Genomic DNA, 15,661 nt, shown 5'->3' on the forward strand with positions numbered 1-15,661 from the left:
CAGTTAATGGCAGTCTTTTCCTAATGCAGACACAGCGTGGGAGGAAAGGGCTGCGGATAACCGGCAAGTCTATTTACATGATCAGCTGATCACATGGTAAAGGGCCGCTGTGATTGTGCTGGATGCACGTCCCGGGGGGCATTCGGGAAGCATGGTTTTGGGAGGATGTCCATGGACACCCTCCCAAAATTGGAAGCCAGGGGCTCGGATGGAAGGGGGGTGCATCATGGTTTCTTGCACCAGGGCCCTGAAAGTTCTAGTTATGCCTCTGATCAGTATACTAACAACGTCACTGGTGATGTCAGTGGCAGCTAGTTGCCCCCAGCACCTGTTAGTGATCAATTTGCCTGCTGCACTATCGCTGTCCAATTATAAGATTTTGATCACCGCCATTAATAGTATAAAAATATATATACTATAGTTTGTAGACGCTATAACTTTCACGCAAACCAATTAATATACACCTATTGGGATTTTTTTTTCTTTTAACAAAGACATGTAGCAGAATAAATTTTGGCCAAAATTTATGAAGAAATTTTAATTTACACTAGATTATTTTTTATTGGATATGCTTTATAGCAGAAAGTAAAAAAAAATATATTTTTTTTTTTTTGTTGTTTGTATCCAGTGTGAAATAAGTAATTTCAGTACAGGAGAGGAGCCTGAACAACCATACAAGACTGAAATGAAGATTGGAGGATAGATTGAAGGTTGTGAAGACAATAGACGGTGCATGGAGAGAAACAACTGGATAAGACGGCACACAGAGGTTACAGCAGCCAGTCATTCCCTCCAGAGAGGTAGACCTTCGGGATCAGTCCACATATATATATATATATATATATATATATATATATATATATATATATAGGAAAGGAATATAGGAATCTTCTACATTCACTGACACAGAGAGGCATGATGAGGTAGGACTTCATATTTCAAATCAGACAAATGTATAAGAAGGGATGAGATTTTACATTGAATTTTCCAGAATAGGATACAATATGGGAGCTCCTATAGCTAGTTTGCTTAAAAGATCCAATTTCAAGGCCAGCAATGCCTATCCTTGCTTTTCACTATTTAGATCTGGTTCTCAATTTTTACTTTCTTTTTTTTACGTTTTTAACAGTTTTTTATGTTTTCATTTATATTTTTGGATGCTCTTATTATGTGTTTGCATTGAAATGCATGCCGAATCTATGTTGTAAACCAGAATAGACATACTGAAAAAGTGATGTGCAGGATATAAATAAAATCACACAACTGAGGATATATTACCTGTGCCTGTGGTTTGGGTATACGTTCACCTAAACATTAAGATCTTATATACGTTGTATAATGATTTCATTTGTTTAATATTATTTATTCCATTTTAATTATGTGTTTAATATTTTTATATTTTAACATATCTAAAAGTTTGATATTTATTATTTTATTATTTGTTTAATATTTTAAAATCTGCAGCTTTTATTACCCAGTTCATCTCTCATCCCTTTGCACACCCCCTACGGTGCAGAGCAATTTTTACATTTCTGCTATTATTATTATTATTTATACAGGATTTATATAGCGCCAACAGTTTGCGCAGTGCTTTACAACATGAAGGCAGACAGTACAATTGTAATACAATTCAATACAGGAGGAATCAGAGGGCCCTGCTCGTTAGAGCTTACAATCTAAGGTTGGAGAGTGCTATGGATCTGTCTATTTTACAATAATGTTGTCATTACTCATTTATTTTTTTTTTTAGGACAAAAAAGGCTTTCTTTTGGTGATATTATCTTTAAAACAATGTTTTTAGATTTGATTGAAATTCATAGACAAAAAAAAAAAAACTAAAAACACTTTTAGACCCCTTTCACACGGGCATTCCGTTTGTTTTATCAGTTCAGTCACATTTATTCAAAGAAAAAAAACAGATTCAGTTTACATCAGGTTTTTATCAGTTGTATATTTTTTTTACATCCACTACCAATGCAAAAATGGATGCAAAATGGACCGTTTGTCTGCTTACATCCGTTTTCCATCCATTCCAGGTTTTTTTTTTTAATGGAAGAAAAATCTGTTCCAAAAAGCAGATGTTGACAGAAGCGTTTTTTCCACAGGGATGCATTGATGCCCGTGTGAAAGCGGCCTTATTTTACTTTGATCGGTTTTATTTAAAAAATAGTGTTACTGCTGATAAAAATTATTATAAAATAATTCATAGAGTGATAAAAAAAAAAAATTAGCCTATCGTTTCTACCATTTATATTATCACTATAATGCCCTGTACACACGGTCGGATTTTCCGATGGAAAATGTGTGATAGGACCTTGTTGTCGGAAATTCCGATCGTGTGTAGGCTCCATCACACATTTTCCATCGGATTTTCCGACACACAAAGTTTGAGAGCAGGCTATAAAGTTTTCCGACAACAAAATCCATTGTCGGAAATTCCGATCGTGTGTACTCAAATCCGACACACAAAGTGCCACGCATGCTCAGAATAAATAAAGAGATGAAAGCTATTGGCTACTGCCCCGTTTATAGTCCCGACGTACGTGTTTTATGTCACCGCGTTCAGAACGATCAAATTATCCGACAACTTTGTGTGACCGTGTGTATGCAAAACAAGTTTGAGCCAACATCCGTCTGAAAAAATCCACGGACTTTGTTGTCAGAATGTCCGATCAATGTCCGACCGTGTGTACGGGGCATAATAAGGATTCTAATGCAAAGCATTGCCAGATATATTAGAAATTAAATAAAGACTTTTTTCCTTTTAATTTTGCTTGTTTTTTTTTTTTTTTAATGTTAAGTAATAAACTAAGTTAACAATAATAAAAAACATATTCGATATTAATAGTTAGAAAAACTATATGAAAGTACATGAAATATAGTTAAAGGAAGTAGGGGAAAAAGGAGTTAATTAGAGCTGATTAGGGTGAACTAAAAGGGGGTTAATAGGGGGTGAAATAGGAACAAATTTTATTTAAAAAAAATAATTTGTAATTTATCAGGTTGCTATAACTGACATCTTCAGATTAAAAGCTCATCCCTTTGATTTGTGTATTGATGAAAAAATACAAAGGTTACAATGTTACATACAATGTATCTCCGTGGAGTTGTACATGTAGACAAGAAGTGGCAGAAAAGAAGCTGCGGGAGAATAAGTAGCTCTGCAGCAACAGCACATGTAGAAATGCTTTATTTATTAGAGCAGGTGAAGGCTAGAACCCCTGTGTGTTTTTTTTTTTACTGTATAGACAGTATCTCACAAAAGTGAGTACACCCCTCACATTTTTGTAAATATTTTATTATATCTTTTCATGTGACAACACTAAAGAAATGACACTTTGCTACAATGTAAAGTAGTGAGTGTACAGCTTGTATAACAGTGTAAATTTGCTGTCCCCTCAAAATAACTCAACACACAGTCATTAATGTCTAAACCGCTGGCAACTAAAGTGAGTACACCCCTAAGTGAAAATGTCCAAATTGGGCACAAAGTGTCAATATTTTGTGTGGCCATCATTATTTTCCAGCCCTACCTTAACCCACTTGGGCATGGAGTTCACCAGAGCTTCACAGGTTGCCACTGGAGTCCTCTTCCACTCCTCCATGATGACATCACGGAGCTGGTGGATGTTGGAGACCTTGCGCTTCTCCACCTTTGAGGATGCCCCACAGATGCTCAATAGGGTTTAGGTCTGGAGACATACCCTCAGCTTCTTTAGCAAGACAGTGGTCGTCTTGGAGGTAAGTTTGTTGTTATCATGTTGGAATACTGCCCTGCGGCCCAGTCTCCAAAGGGGGGGGGATCATGCTCTTCTTCAGTATGTCACAGTACATGTTGGCATTCATGGTTCCCTCAATGAACTGTAGCTCCCCAGTGCCGGCAGCACTCATGTAGCCCCAGACCATGACACACCCACCACCATGCTTGACTGTAGGCAAGACACACTTGTCTTTGTACTCTTCACCTGGTTGCCGCCACACACGCTTTACACCATCTGAATTTTCACTTAGGGGTGTACTCACTTTTGTTGCCATGGGTTTAGACATTAATGGCTGTGTGTTGAGTTATTTTGAGGGGACAGCAAATTTACACTGTTAAAGAAGCTGTACACTCACTACTTTACATTGTAGCAAAGTGTCATTTCTTCAGTGTTGTCACATGAAAAGATTTAAAAAAATATTTACACCAATGTGAGGGGTGTACTCACTTTTGTGAGATACTGTATGTCTGTGTCCATTTTGCAGATTTTTACTCTACAAAAGAGATATTACTATTATTCAGGATTTATATAAGTTTGCATAGCACTTTACAATATAAAGGAAGACAATACAGCAACGATACAATACAGGAGGGTTAGGAGGGCCCTGCTCCTGTGAGCTTACAATCTAATAGATACACTCACTCTGGTGAAAACACGGCCAGCAGGACAGGAAGTTTGGTTAAATGTATTAGTGATATCTATCACAAATCCCACAAATTTCCCACAAATAGAGCTTTCTTTTGGTGGTATTTGTCTGCGGTTTTTATTTTTTGCGCTATAAACAAAAAAAGAGCGACAATTTTGAAAAAAACACAATATTTTGTACATTTTGCTATAATAAATATCCCCATTTTTTTTTTTTAAAAAGCTACGTTTTTCTCAGTTTAGGCTGATATGTATTCTTCTACATATTTTTGCTAATAAAAATCACAATAAGAGTATATTGATTGGTTTGCGCAAAAGTTAAAGCGTTTACAAAATAGGGGATACATTTATAGCATTTTTATTGTTATTTTTTTTTTATACTAGTAATGGAGGCGAGCTGCGATTTTTATCATGACTGCAGACATTATGGCGGACACATCGAACAATTTTGACACATTTTTGGGTCCATTGGCATTAATACAGCGATCAGTGCTGTAAAAATGCATTGATTACTATAAAAATGTCACTGGCAGTGAAGGGGTTAACACTAGGAGGCGATCAAGGGGTTGTGTTCCCTAGTGTGTGTTCTAACTGAAGGGGGAATGGAACTGACTAGGGGAGATGACAGATCGCTGTTCGTACTCTGTATGAACAGACGATCTGTCACTTCTCCTCTCAGAGAACCGGGATCTCTGTGTTTACACACACAGTGATCCTGGTTCTCGCCGCGTTACGAGCGATCGCGGGATGACCGCCGGGCCCTCGCATCAGCTCCGGGGGCGAGCTGTGGGCGCGCGTCCACCCCTAGTGGCCACCAGAAGGAGCGACGTAACATAACGGCGGTTCGCCTGCCCGTGCCATTCTGCTGCAGTACAACTTGCGGCGGCTGGTCAGCAAGCGATTAAAGAATAACTCCAGGCATGATATATTTTTACAAAGTTACATTGTAACTATGTAACTGTGTATTGTATAGACCATACCTGGCCGATGTCTCTGGAAGCTGGAAATCACTGAAGTAGACACCACTACTCCAGTGATCTCCACTTGCTCTTTAGTCCCATACTGAGGGGGATCTGATGCAATTCAGGAAAACTGATGTGATGTGATTGGGGGACTTTAATGTGAAGAGGGGTTCAATGTGAAGGGAGAACTCTGATGAAGTGGGGGTACATTAATGTGAAGGGGGGCTCTGATGTGATGGTGGGACACTGCTGTGTTGGGAGGGGCTATGATGTGATGATTCTGAAATAATGGGGGACATTATTTCATAAAATATCAAATAATCTTCTTTATTATTATTATTTTTTTCTACTAGTAATGACGGCGATCAGCGACTCATAGCGGGGCTGCAATATTGTGGGGGACAGTCGGACACTAAAGCCTCGTACACACGGTCTGATTGTTGGACGACCGAGCGTCTGATTTTTGTCAAGAGGGCGTGTGCAGGATTTTGTCTAGCATACTAACTATCCGCAAATTGTCGTTCGACAAACACGAACGTAGTAATGTACTATGAGAGTATAAAGACGAAGTTCATTTCTCCAGCGCCACACTTTGGGCCCCTTCTGCTAATTTCATGTTAGTAGAAGTTTGGTGAGCGTTGAATCGCGATTTTCAGATCGTACAAAACAAATGCCTTTTATAGTACGTTTGGCTTAACTCCATCAGTATCACCAGCAAAGCAGCTTCATTATTATCCCATTAACCACTTACAGACCGCCCGCCATCGTTTTACTTTAAAGAGGGATATTGTTGTTATGGCAGCAGCTAGCTACCATAACCCCGGTATTGTCTTCTTGAGCGGGCGGTCCGCTTCAAGATTCGCTGCAAGATCACTTTTATCGGCGGCGGGAGAGGGGCCTCCCATTCCCGCCGCTCTCTGGTGCCCTCCGCCGCTTACTGGCGGAGGCGATCGCGTGGGCTCCCTGGCTTGGCCTTGAGACAAGGGGAAGATGGCCCCCACCCGTAGCTCTTAAAGGGACATTTTTTATTTTTTATTTTTCCAAATGACATTTCATTTTTTTTTTTTTTATTGCATTTTAGTGTAAATATGAGATCTGAGGTCTTTTTGACCCCAGATCTCATATTTAAGAGGTCCTGTCATGCTTTTTTTCTATTACAAGGGATGTTTACATTCCTTGTAATAGGAATAAAAGTGACACTTTTTTTTTTTTTTTTTTTTTTAAAGAACAGTGTAAAAATAAAAGGTAAAATAAAAAAAAATATACATTTTTAAACATGCCACGTCCCACCGAGCTCGCGCGCAGAAGCGAACACATACGTGAGTAGCGCCCACATATGAAAACGCTGGTCAAGCCACACATGTGAGGTATCGCCGCGACCGGTAGAGCGAGAGCAATAATTATAGCCCTAGACCTCCTCTGTAACTCAAAACATGCAACCTGTATAATTTTTTAAACATCGCCTATGGAGATTTTTAAGGGTAAAACTTTGACGCTATTCCACGAGCAGGTGTAACTTTGAAGCGTGACATGTTGGGTATCAATTTACTCATAACATTATCTTTGACAATATAAAAAAACATTGGGCTAACTTTACTGATGAATTTTTTCCAAAAAAAAGTGCACTTGTTAAGACCGCTGCGCAAATACGGTGTGACAAAAAGTATTGCAACAACTGCCATTTTATTCTCTAGGGTGTTAAAAAAAAAATATATATATATATATATATGTATGTATGTATATAATTTTTGGGGGTTCTAAGTCATTTTCTAGCAAAAAAACAGTTTTTAACTTGTAAACACCAAATCTCAGAAAGAGGCTCGGTCCTTAAGTGGCTAAAGAAGATGAGAACTTTGACATTTCATCAATTGCCGCATCACAAATGTTAATTCTAGATTACGAACCATAGTTTACAAGACTGAACTCTTCCCAGTCGTTCCTTGATTCTGAGCATGCATGTTTGTACTTTTGGCTTTTGTGTGACGGATTTCTGTACTGACCATCCGAAAATCAGACGTTGAGTTTACATCAGACAAAAATTTTATAGCCAGTGTTTCATTACATTAGGCAACCCGTCAGAATGTGTAACAGAAGTGACGTTCCGTCGCCACCATCTTGCTACACCCCACACTTGTCCACAGTAAGTATACAGTGAGAAGGGAGCAAGTGGAACACCCACCGGAGTTTTGCATTTTACACGTATTTGTAACAGTAAAGTGAGTTTATATAGTGAAATACAGTACTTAGAACTCCGTCTGACTGGTTAGATGTTGAACTTTAAAAGCAGCGGCAAGCCTGCTGATCTCACAGGTTTGCTAATCTTGCAGAAGTTCGCTGCTTTTAAAATTCAACATCTAACCAGTCAGACGGAGTTGTAAGTACTGTATTTCACTATATTAGTACTGTATAGTTCACTATATAGTTGTAAGTACTGTATTTCACTATATAAGTACTGTATAGTTCACTATATAGTTCTAAGTATTGTATTTCACTATATAAGTACTGTATAGTTCACTATATAGTTCTAAGTATTGTATTTCACTATATAAACTCACTTTACTATTAAAAATAAGTGTAAAATGCAAAACTCCGGTGGGTGTAACAAGATGTCCGCTTTCCCCCTTCTCAATGTATCCTTACTGTGGAGGAGTGCTGGGTGTACCAAGATGGCGGTGACGGAATGTCACTTTCAGTACACATTCTGACGGGTCGCCGAATCTGATGTAACACCAGCACATCCAGCTTTTGTCTGATGTAAAAGTTAAATCGCCTGTTGAATGCACCGTACTAACAATCCAAAAATCCATAGACAGCTCGTCTTCAGACTTTTCCCTTCTGATTTTGGTACTCTGTGTACGAGGCCAAACTGTACTAATTTCACTGGCTGGGAAGGGGTTAACATCAGGGGCCATCAAAGGGTTAAATGTGTGCCTAGCCAGTGATTTTTTTGTAGTGTGGGAGGTGCTTTTACTAGGGGAAGACATGGATCTGTGTCCCTGCTGACAGAACGGCAATGTGTCTTGTTTACATAGGCAGACTGCTGTTTTGCCTGTGTACCAAACGATCAACAGATGAATAATCACAGCGGGAGTAGGTCGTCGGCTTTGCGCCCCAGACCCTGAAGTGCAGGATCACGTATATATGCATGATCCTGCACACAGCAGCCGCCCTGTAGCAGAAAATCTGCTATAGGGCAGTCGTCAGGTCGTTAATAACATTCAATTACAATATAACTTGTGTCACAATTTTATATGTTATATTTATTTATTTTTTTATTTGCTATATTTTGTTTTTCCATGAAAGTCGAGTTACACTTAACCCCTCAAATTGAAAGACCTGAGAAGGAAAAAAAAAATGGCCGGTGAAAGAGTTACTTTGGCATCAGTTTTAGTGGCATTGTATTGCATTTGCTTCCGTTGGCAAAACGTAAATTAGCACATTAACAATTAAGCATGCAAGACTGTTTTCATCTCCCTGCAATGCAACAGAATTCCGTCGGCCCTGGAATATTCAGCAAGATGAATGACGACATTTCTGTTGTGACCCAACTCTTAGGGCCAAGACACACTTCTACACTGCGTTGCAGTAATGTGCAACATTATGCGCATTAGCGTCATAGGCGTGCTCAGTAGGTGTGCAAAGTGTGCCTGGGCACACCCTAATCACTGCGTGCGTTGCTGATTCCCCCTATTGCCTGGGCTTCCCCCTGTGTTGCACTCCAGGAATGCAGAGTGGGGGAAGGGGTTAGTAAATATGTCATTTACCGGCCCCTTCCTTTTCTAAATGAACACAGTGAACACACTCACCGCATTCCTTCATTATTGAAGGATAGTAAACTGTGTTGACTATGCTTCAGTTTGTGAATGAACAGGAAGCGGCTCAGCACAGAGCACTTCTTATTCACTGTGCAGTGCAGCTGAGGCTGCAGAGAAAGGTATGTGTGTCTGAGCTTTGGGATGCACACCTTAATGCAATAGGCTGCACACCCCTATGGATAGCATGTTGACGTCTCATTTATTTTAAATGTGACCCCAAAGCTCTAAATGCTCGTTTAAACATGCTTAAAAATGTGGCATTGGAAACCCTTTTTTCTCGAATCGTCTTCCAGGGCAGCATCCGAGAGATAGGCTCCTCCTCCCTAAAACAGGAAACACATTAGTCCACCATTATAAATTTCACACTCTTACCTGTGTGCCTCAGTTGTTTGTGTTTCCTCCGGACCCACAGGAGCTGCAAGAACGTTTGTTATTTTATTTTCACCTGTCTCTGTGCTTGTTGCAGGAGACCCCCTGCCAGCATCCCATACAGCCCAAGGGGCTTTGGGAGGGCGAGCAGGCGCAGCACTGGGCAACATTGCTCAAAGCCTGAGATTTCGCCCCTACTGAGGGGTCTGCAATCATCCCCCCAGGCTGCAGGAGGACTCTGTCATCCCCACCCCATGCCGCTGTTAGGCCTGTGTATGCTTCCGCAAGCACCCCCCTCTGGCTTTCCGCAGAATCTGGAGCCCGCCAGGGGGGATGGATACATGCATAGATGGGCGCCCCCCCCCCGCCGCCGCCGCCGACCGCTGCCGAAAACCTCAGCAGCAGAGGGTCTAGCAGGGAGGGTTTTGCACCTTCTAAATTAGGTCCCTGGTGGCTGCGGCTGTCCCCCCAAACGAATCCACCGCTCTCCGGGCGGCGCAGCAGCGTCCTCACCGCCACAGGCCGCTACAGGAAGTCGGGGGTGTACCAAGATGGCGCCGAGGAAGTTCCGCTTCCGGGTTGGCGGCCATTTTCCCGTAGTCTATCTACTACGGAGATAGAGCAGGGACACCTAGGGGCGGGAAGTTTAAAAAAAAAAAAAAAAAAGAGAAAGAAAACAGAATACAAATAGCAAATTTGTTCAATGCTACCCCTCACTACCAGCACAGTTACTCTACAATACAGCGGCATATGCAGGTGTGTCCACCAACCTGCACGGGGTCAGCCGGGGGCGAGGCCGGAGCTTATGCAGGAAGCAGATAAAAAGGCCTCTAAGCAGAGGATCCTGGTGGCTGATCATGTCTGACGCTTCCCCACCCTGCCCTGCAGATCCTGCAAATCAGGACAGCTCCAAGGTAAGCCAGAATATTCTTGAATTATCTCTGTCTTAACCTCTTTACTGCCTATCTACAGGCAGTTCCTTTGACCACCTGAACTCACGGGGTTTTTTTTTTGTTCTCTATGCTCGCTTGCAGGCAAAGACCCCTGAGGAAAGGAAGGCTAAAGGCAAAACATGTGCCTCATGCAGCCACAGGCTTTCCCCAGATTGGAAAAAGCCCCTGTGTCAGAAATGCTTAGACAAAATGGTGGCAAAAGAATCACAGGGATTTTTGAAAGACCTGCTCAGTTCTTTTAAGAAAGAAATTCAGAGCACCATGGCACCACTACGCTCAGCTATAGAGAAATTAGAAACGCCAGCAAGTGTCGCTCAGGCCAGTATCCCATCTACCAGCGGAACACACATTCCAAGGGAGAACAAGGTACAGGCAGAACAAGAGGTGGATTCAGATGAATCTGAACAATCTGAATCAGAAGACGGTATCTGTTCAGACTCAGAGGAGGAAGATGACACGACAGACTGCAACCTGTTTCCTTCTGAGGACACAGACAGTCTTCTCAAAGCCATCACTGACACTCTAGGCATTAAAGAACAGAAAACCGCAGAACTCACTATGCATGACAGAATGTACAAAGAGCTCCAGCCCAAGAAGCCAAGAACGTTCCCGGTACACCAAACACTTAAAGACATAGTCAAAAAGGAATGGGAAGACCCAGAGAAAAAGCTTTTCATCCCCGCCACAATCAAACGCAGATACCCGTTTGCGGAAGCAGACACCAAAACCTGGGCTAAATGCCCCAAGGTGGATGCCTCTCTGGCAAAAATCACGAACAAATCGGACTTGGCTTTTGATGACGCAGGTACCCTCAGCGACCCCATGGACAAGAAAATAGAAGCTCTCCTGAAAAGGGCATGGGAAGCAGGGGCGGCAAACCTAAATCCGGCTATTGCTTCCACCTGCACAGCCCGAACCTTGCTAATCTGGCTAACCCAGCTGCAAGATCTATTGGAGAACGACACACCCAGGGAGGAACTAATTAAAACCATCCCCACACTAACTAGAGCGGCAGCTTTCTTGGCAGATGCTTCAGCAGAAACTGTCAGAATATCCTCTAGGACCACGGCACTACTAAACTCGGCCCGCAGAGCCCTGTGGTTAAAATCCTGGGGGGGGGATGCACCTTCCAAGAACCGTTTATGTGGCATACCATTCACTGGAGACCTACTGTTTGGTCCCGAACTAGAAACAGTCCTGGATAGGACTGCAGCAAAAAATAAGGGGTTCCCTCAAACCAAGAAGAGACAAGGGAAGGCGCCCTTTCGGCATTTCAAGAAATTCAATAAGCCAGGGGCAAAAAAGCACTGGGGTCAACAAAACAAGAAAGGCAAAGGTGAATTCATCCTCAAGCCTAATACCCAAAAGAACAAAAAACAATGACTGCCTTCAGGTGGGGGGCAGATTGGCGGCTTTCTCCCACCAATGGGAGGAGATAACAGAAAACAAATTCATACTGCGCACCATAGCGGACGGTTACGCAATAGAATTCTCCAACCGCCCCCCAACCAAATACTTAGTGACCATGCTACCCAAGGACAGCAATCAAGCAAAGGTGTTTCTAGAATCCCTACAGAAACTATTAGATCAGAAGGTGATTTGTCACGTTCCCCAAGAGGAGGAACAGAAGGGCTTCTACTCACACATCTTCGCAAAAAGAAAACCATCAGGCAAACTAAGGCTGATACTAAACCTCAAACCACTCAACCGAGGAATAAGATACAAGAGATTCAGAATGGAATCTATCTATTCAATCAGGAACATCCTACCGCAGGAGACATTCATGGCAACACTAGACTTACAGGATGCCTACCTACATGTCCCCATAAGGAAGGATCACCAAAGGTTTCTAAGGTTCGCAATCCAGGGGCCAGCAGCTACGCTGCACCTACAGTACACAGCTCTCCCCTTCGGAATCTCCTCAGCTCCAAGAATATTCTCAAAAATAATGGCGGAAGCGCTAAAAGGTCTAAGACAAGAGGGTATTGGAATAATACCATACTTAGACGACCTCCTGTTCTTTGCGGACTCAGCAGCAATCCTAGAAAACAACCTGCGCAAGAGTATGATCTATCTGCAAAACCTGGGATGGTTAATAAACGCAGAGAAATCGCAAATGATCCCAAGCCAGAGAGTAGTGTACCTGGGATACGTGCTGGACTCCAGACTGTCAAAAATTTTCCTAACAAAGGGAAAAGACGTAAAAATGACACAAGCAATTACGTCCCTGCTAAGGAACCATTCCACAACGATCAGGCACGGAATGTCCGTACTAGGACTGATGACGTCTTCCATTCCAGCCATCACCTGGGCACAAATTCACATGCGACCCTTACAGAACTACATTCTGTCCCAATGGGATGGCAGGCAAGCATCCCTAGAAAAATCCATTCCCGTCCCCGCCACAGTCAAACAAACACTCTACTGGTGGCTCAACCCACTTCGGGTCATCGAGGGGCGCAGATGGGCTCAAGTCAATCCAGTCAGCATCACCACCGATGCAAGCGCCCTAGGATGGGGAGCCCACATGGAAGGGCGGTTCTCGCAAGGGAAATGGACACCCAAATGGGCACGAGCCTCCTCAAACTTGAGAGAGCTGAAAGCTGTGGGGGAAGCGCTAAAAACCTTCAAGCCAGCATTACAGGGGAGAGCATGGTTCAGTCATTTAAAAAATCTCAGCATACAACCTCAGCTGACACTGACGGACCGCCCGGATCTACTGTCACAAGGCCCAGTCAACCATCCGAACCACAAAATCTCGAAGCTCTCGGCTTGGTTACTGAGAGGGTAAAACTCCAGAACAAAGGCCTGTCAGACAGAGTAATCAACACCATCTTAAACAGCAGAAAGCCGGTAACGAGAGCCATCTATGAGAAAATAAGGAAAAAATTTGTTTCTTGGTACGAAGACAGACCAATCTCCAACGGTGGGATAATTCCAATAGTTTTGGACTTCCTACAAGATGGTGCAGACAAAAACATATCACCAAGTACCCTGAAAGTACAAGTTGCAGCACTTTCCTCGGTCATGGATACTAGACTAGCGGAAGACCCGCTGATAAGACGATTCCTCATAGCTCTTAAAAGATCTAAACCAGCCAAATTGTACAAAACTCCCACCTGGGACATGGGCACAGTACTTAAGGGCTTTCTTTCCCCTCCGTTTGAACCTATCGAGGACAGCTCAGACAAAAACCTCACGTTAAAAACTGCGCTCCTTCTGGCCTTAGTATCCGCCAGAAGAGTGAGTGAGATCCAAGCTCTATCTTCAATAGAACCATACTGTCTAATACATCTGGACAAGATAATTCTCTCTCCAGATCCGGCCTTTCTACCCAAGGTCTCTTCTACATTTCACAGAACCCAAAACATCGTCATACCCTCACTTCCAACAACCATGGATAGTAGGAAAAGAAACATTTACAGCAAACTTGATGTAAGGAACACGCTCATAGCGTATCTCGAAAGAACAAAAGAATGGCGTAGAACGACCTCCCTCTTCATCCTCTATGCAGGAATCAACAGAGGGAAACAAGCTTCAAAAAGCACCATCAGCAGATGGATAAGGATGGCCATACAGATTACCTATAAGGCACAGAATCTCACTCCACCTAGTGAAATCAGAGCGCACTCAACTAGAGCCTGGGCAACCTCGGCCGCAGAGAAAGCAGGGGCAACTCCGGAGCAGATCTGCAGGGCAGCGACATGGTCGAGCTTCAGTACTTTCGCTAAGCACTACCGCATAGACCAGCTGTCTGACCAAGACCAAGCATTTGGTCGTAAAGTGCTCCAGTCTCTAACCCCACCCTAGTAAGTATTGCTTGATATATCCTCTCGGATGCTGCCCTGGAAGACGATTCGAGAAAACAGAGTTAGGTACCTGGTAACTCTTTTTCTAAGAAGTCTTCCAGGGCAGCACTAGTTCCCACCCTTGAAACAACAAAAACCAGGTACAGAGGGGGAGCTTGCAGCTTACAGGGAATTCCTTCGGTGCTTTAACATAACTGAGGCACACAGGTAAGAGTGTGAAATTTATAATGGTGGACTAATGTGTTTCCTGTTTTAGGGAGGAGGAGCCTATCTCTCGGATGCTGCCCTGGAAGACTTCTTAGAAAAAGAGTTACCAGGTACCTAACTCTGTTTTTAATGTGCTCTGAATGCCAAGCAATTCTAGATCAAATCCAAACCAGCAAGCAAACCGGAAAGACCTCATCAGCAGTCACTTCCGGTTCATGTATGTAGCACCCTCTAGTGTGCCACTAGTGTCAGAGTAGATAAAACATATTCTGACTCATGTTTAAACCCTGAGTCTTAATCTGGGTCAGGGTTATTAGAGTTCAGGTCTGGGTGCCTCATGCAGACAAGTCTCTGGTGCCTCTGCCTGGGTCTGGAAGTTTGGAGAAACTTCTAAAGGCTAGTGGGCGTAGGCCAGGAGGATTGATTGGGGAGCTTGTTGAATCCCCGGGTGGTAGGCCTGGCAGGGTGGTTCCGCTTGCCCTTAAGTATTATTGGATGAGTCATGCTGGGAGGGGAGTCGGGTGGAAGATGGAGATGCAGTGCTGAGGGGACTGTCAAGGGACCCCTGCCAGGGAGGGGCTCTACCTGGCTGGCTCAGGTGGCTGGCCTGGAAGCATCCTACCACAGGAGATATTGGAAGGAGGCTTTCCTGAGAGGCAGCGGGAGCAAGGAGGACAGTTTGAGTACCACATCATGGTACAGGAACTTACAAGGGGAGAGACTAACACATGTAGTAGGTCTCTCTGGAAGATAGCGATGTGCTTAAATCTTCTCTACCTTGCCCTGGAAATATATTTTTTTTTCCCAAATGTTCCTTGTTTTTTTGTTTTATCGCAAAACATAAAAAAACGCAGATGTGATCAAATAACAACAAAAGAAAGCTCTATTTGTGTGAAAAAAAGACATACATTTCATTTGCGTACAGTATTGCATGACTGCGCAATTGCCAGTTAAAGTGGTGCAGTGCTGTATAGCAAAAAATGGCCTTGTCATGAAGGGGGTAAAACCTTCCGGAGGTCAAGTGGATCTATAGGCTGTTTGGAGCCAACACTAGTGCAGAGCATGCATGCACACCGGGCCACATGCCAGTGTTGACACTTGCAGTTGCTTATGTGGCAATGACCCTATGCACAGGGCCAT

The 15,661-nt window shown here is 43.0% G+C and overlaps 1 long non-coding RNA gene across 1 annotated transcript in view; it reads left to right on the forward strand.

The window, feature by feature from the left end:
- LOC141133525 (uncharacterized) overlaps positions 1-917 on the forward strand; it is a 101,466-nt gene extending 100,549 nt beyond the window's left edge. Inside the window, exon 5 of the long non-coding RNA XR_012243089.1 lies at positions 629-917. This is a non-coding gene — a long non-coding RNA (uncharacterized lncRNA). The remainder of the gene's footprint in view (positions 1-628) is intronic.
- Positions 918-15,661: the final 14,744 nt, after the last annotated feature.

This window comes from Aquarana catesbeiana, linkage group LG03 (assembly GCF_042186555.1).
Source record: "Aquarana catesbeiana isolate 2022-GZ linkage group LG03, ASM4218655v1, whole genome shotgun sequence".
NCBI classification, from domain to species: domain Eukaryota; kingdom Metazoa; phylum Chordata; class Amphibia; order Anura; family Ranidae; genus Aquarana; species Aquarana catesbeiana.